General features: G+C 57.3%; 1 non-coding gene across 1 annotated transcript; it reads left to right on the forward strand.

The window, feature by feature from the left end:
• Positions 1-4,619: 4,619 nt before the first annotated feature.
• LOC126566992 (5.8S ribosomal RNA) lies at positions 4,620-4,777 on the forward strand. Its single transcript, XR_007607707.1, has one exon. It is a non-coding gene; the product is annotated as a 5.8S ribosomal RNA (ribosomal RNA).
• The last annotated feature ends 223 nt before the right edge of the window (positions 4,778-5,000 follow it).

Raw genomic sequence — 5,000 nt, forward strand, 5'->3', positions numbered from 1 at the left:
GAGGCTGTTGCGGGCTTACTCGTACAGCGACCATCGCTACATCCGCTTCGCAGTTGGAGACCGGCCGACAGCCATCAGTCGGCGAGCAACGAGGGAGGCAGCACCGGCAGTACGAGCGGCTGGCCGAAGATGGCAAACGCGCCAGTTTGACGGCGAGCTGTATCGCCTGGCGTTGCAGGCAGCTCGTTTCTCGGAGAGGGCCACAGATCCGGAAAGCCTCACGCGCATCCTGAGCCGGGCGTGCAGTGAGACTATGGCGGAAGTCTCTCCTGTAGTCGGCCACACCGGAAAACCGGCGTATTGGTGGACGCCGGAAATTGGCCGACTACGCGAGGAGTGCCGCCTGGCCTGGGAAAGGACATCTGGCGCATTGGCTGGCAGCGTGGCCCACTCCGAGGCCGTCGAGCACCATCAGGACGCCCGCCGTAGGCTGACGTCAGCCATCTTGGCCAGCAAGAAGGAGCGGTACGCTGAATCCATTCAGCAGCTGGAGGACGACGAGACAGGTCGGTGGCTGGGGGAAGCGCTCAAACGGCTATGTGGCAGCCGTGTGGCAAGAGAGAGCGATCCGTCCACGCTAGGACGAATCGTGGACGCTCTCTGCCCGGACCATCCCCCAGTCGAATGGCCCATCATCGAGCCGGACGGCGTCGGTATCAGGTCGGTTACTGAGCAGGAGTTGCTCGACATCGCGGCCGGCCTGAACCCTAGGAAGGCGCCCGGATTGGACGGACTGCCCAATGCTGCCCTCACGGCAGCCATCCGGGCGTACCCGTCGACGTTTGTACGGTTATACCAGGAGCTGTTGGATGCGGGCCGCTTCCCGGACCAGTGGAAGAAGGCGAAACTCGTCCTCATCCCCAAACCGGGGAAACCGCCAGGCGAGCCGTCATCCGTGCGACCAGTGATGCTACTGGATACACCTGGAAAGGTGTTCGAGCGAGTACTGCTGAACCGCCTTAACGACCACATCGAGAGACCAACGGAGCCGATGCTTTCCGAGCGTCAATTCGGCTTCCGATGTGGTCGCTCCACCCTTCAGGCGGTTGAACTGGTGGTCGAGGCTGCCAGATCTGCCATGAGCTTTGGACGCACTAACCGGCGCGACAAGCGCTGTCTACTCGTCGTTGCGCTGGACGTGCGCAATGCGTTCAACTCGGCGGACTGGCAGGCCATCGCGGAGGCGCTGCACGCAAAGGGAGTACCAGCAGGACTGCGCCGCATCCTGCAGGAGTACTTCCGGGACCGTGAGCTCACGTACGACACGAGCTCCGGCCCGGTAACACGTCGAGTAACGGCAGGAGTTCCACAGGGATCCATCCTCGGTCCCACTCTGTGGAACATCTTGTACGACGGCGTGTTGAGTGTGCAGCTGCCCGAAGGAGCAACGATCATCGGCTTTGCCGACGATTTAGCAGTACTGGCGAGAGGGTGCACACCGGAGGAGGCGGCTGGAGTAGCGGAGGAGGCGGTTACAGCGGTTTCGGGTTGGATGGAGCGACATCGGCTGCAGTTGGCCCCTGAGAAGACGGAGATTGTTCTCATCTCCAGTCTCAGAAGGGGCCACCCAGAGGTGCCCGTATCCATCAACGGAGTGGAGGTGCGATCCAAGCCTGCAATTCGCTACCTCGGGGTTCAGCTTCACGACCACCTATCGTGGAAGCCACACGTCGAGAAGGCCACGACGAAGGCACTCCGTGTGGTGAAGCTGGCCACCGGCATGATGCCAAACCATGCCGGACTGGGGATGGCGAAACGCAGGCTGCTGGCGGGGATTGCGGACTCCATCGTCAGATACGCGGCACCCATCTGGGCGGAGGCGGTGAAGCTCCAGTGGTGTCGACGGAAACTGGAGCAGCTGCAACGGCCTTTGGCGAAGGGAGTGGCGAGAACCTTCAGAACCGTCAAATACACGACGATGGTGGTATTGGCGGGGCTGATTCCGCTTCACCTCCAAGTTTTGGAGATGGCCCGTCGACACAAGAGGAACCAGGACGCTTTGAGAAGGGGAGTGATGATCGACAAGGAGGTGATCAAAAGGCTCGAGCGTTCGGCGACCATGGCGATGTGGCAGACATCATGGGACGAGGAGGCCGCACTTCCATCGGCGAGCCGTTTCGTACGCTGGGCACATCGCATCCTGCCGAACATAACTGCCTGGGTAGGTCGGAAACATGGCGAGGTTGATTTCCACCTGAGTCAGGTGCTCTCGGGACACGGCTTCTTCCGAGAGTACTTGCACGCCATGGGTTTCGTCTCTGCCCCGACCTGCCCATTCTGCGCCGACAACGTGGTCGAGTCGGCTGAGCACGTTATGTTCGTGTGCCCACGGTTCGCGGATGTGAGAACCCAACAGCTGGTCGACGAGGAGGGCGAGGCAGTTACCCCCGAACGGTTGGTGCCGTGGATGTTGACCAGTCCGGAGGCTTGGCAGTCAGCAGCGGAAGCGGCACGGCGAGTATGCCGCTTCTTGCAGCTACGCTGGCTGGAGCACCAGGCTACGGAGAACGTGGCGGTCATGGCTGACATCCACACAGCCGCGCAACGGGAGGAAGCAGCACGACGACAGGCCCGTCGCGAGCGGCATAACGAGGGACAGCGGAGACGGCGTCGAGAGAGGAACGAGCGGCTGGCTACAATCAACCCGGACGAAGGGGTTGCCATATCGCGTCCTATGGTAGCCTCAGCAAGGAGAATAGTACGCAACGCTGGTCCGCCCTCAGCCGAAGTCCTCCTTCGTAGACGGCTGAGGCGAAACCAGCAGCAGCGGGCGTATCGCGAACGCATGCGAGCGGGTACACTCCCATCCGTTCGTCCGGGGAGACTGCGCCGAGACAGGGAGCCACCGACTGCGGAGGAGGTAGAAAGGAGACGGGCAAATCGGCGTGAACGGGAGCGAGCGAGGCGACACGCAGAAGCCGATCGCCGCCGCAACCTATCAACCGATCGATTGAGTGGAGTCACCAATCAACCGCCTTCAATCAACCGGAGCAGGCTGATACCGAGGACGTTTCGGCACCAACGGCCTCAGGGGACGACAACGGCCAATCACTCGTCAGGGAGCACGGCGAGTAGATTGGCCCAACAACAAGCGCTTCGTCAACGGCGGCGGACAGACGATGCCGATCGCAGACGTGGCGTGATGTCAGAGGACGCAGAGGCTGCCACTACAGAGGCGGAGACATCCGCGCGTTAATTTTCGTGGCCAACGGGCCTTTATTAATGTAAAATAAAAATAAATATATATTAAGGAGAAAAGTTAAATAATAGGAGGAGCGCCTGGCCCATGCGCGTGTTTGGGTCAGGACGCATTACGGCCGACGGTTACGCCCGTTTGGGAAGGCCGCCGGCTAGGGTGTTAGTGCGTGTTTTGTAACCTTTTGTATTTCTGTTATAATTCGTTAATAAACACGTACATGTTTGATAAAAAAAAAAAACGAAGTGGAGCTTGCGGCTTAATTTGACTCAACACGGGAAAATTTACCAGGTCCGAACTTATCGAGGTAAGACAGATTAAGAGCTCTTTCTCAAACTTAAGGGTAGTGGTGCATGGCCGTTCTTAGTTCGTGGAATGATTTGTCTGGTTAATTCCGATAACGAACGCGACTCAAACAAGCTAACTAGAACGCTGTCAGCAGTGTGCCTCCGGGCACACCTGACGTTACGGGGCGGCGGCGCCTTCACGGGCGGTCGTCGCACTAGTTTGCCCTGCTTAGCGGGACAACTTGTGTTTAGCAAGGTGAGATTGAGCGATAACAGGTCCGTGATGCCCTTAGATGTTCTGGGCTGCACGCGTGCTACAATGTGGGCAGCAGCGTGTTCTCGCCAATTGGCGCCCCCATTCCGAGAGGAACGGGAAATCACCCAAATGCTCATTTAGTTGGGATTGGGGACTGCAACGGTCCCCATGAACCTGGAATTTCTAGTAAGTGCTAGTCATTAGCTAGCGCTGATTACGTCCCTGCCCTTTGTACACACCGCCCGTCGCTACTACCGATGGATTATTTAGTGAGGTCTCTGGAGGCATACCTTCCGCGGTTCCTTCGTGAGCTGCAGTTGGCACGGCCGAAGTTGACCGAACTTGATGATTTAGAGGAAGTAAAAGTCGTAACAAGGTTTCCGTAGGTGAACCTGCGGAAGGATCATTACCGATCACCCGCTTAAAGTAGCAAATGCATCGTCGGCTCAAAACTGACGCGCACATCTATAGTTCACGTAGCGTTACCCGCACCAAGTCAGGTAACATGCCAGTGGGTGATATTTCATCATGTGATGATCATGGCCCATGTTTGCAGCTACACTGTGTGGACTGTTTGGTGCAACAAATGGAATTTTGACGGAAGGGCACCACTCACGAGTGGAGCTTATAGATGCGCTGTCTCAATGGCCAGCATATCAAAACACGCTAATAAGACATTGGTTCAAGCAAGATGGAGCAAGAAATAACACATGAAACACGCCAAGGACTCAAAGTGTTTCCATGTCAACTAACAACAAGGGACGGTATCCATCGATGGTCTTACAAAGTCGTGCTAGGTATGTCTGTCCGCGGTGGTCAGCGCATCATGTTATTCAGGGGCAGACAATATAAAGAGGAAGGCAAACACAAAGAGAAACAAAACCCTAGGCAGGGGATCACTCGGCTCATGGATCGATGAAGACCGCAGCTAAATGCGCGTCAGAATGTGAACTGCAGGACACATGAACACCGACACGTTGAACGCATATTGCGCATCGGACGTTTAAACCCGACCGATGCACACATCCTTGAGTGCCTACCAAGTTATCTATATTCTCCTACCAAACTGACTGTCCCATCCACAAGCGATGGGCTGTCGCAGCATGGCGTGCTCGGACCCGCAACCTGACGGGACCGTGGGCGCTGAAAGTGAGAGTGCTAATAGAAGACATTGGTGAGGTACAATTGGTGAGCGATGAACGGGCGCGCGACAAGACGCAACGGTTCGACCTCCAGTATCAACCAGGGATGAAACCCCCGC

The sequence above is a fragment of the Anopheles maculipalpis genome (genome assembly GCF_943734695.1).
Source record: "Anopheles maculipalpis chromosome X unlocalized genomic scaffold, idAnoMacuDA_375_x X_unloc_72, whole genome shotgun sequence".
Classification (NCBI taxonomy): domain Eukaryota; kingdom Metazoa; phylum Arthropoda; class Insecta; order Diptera; family Culicidae; genus Anopheles; species Anopheles maculipalpis.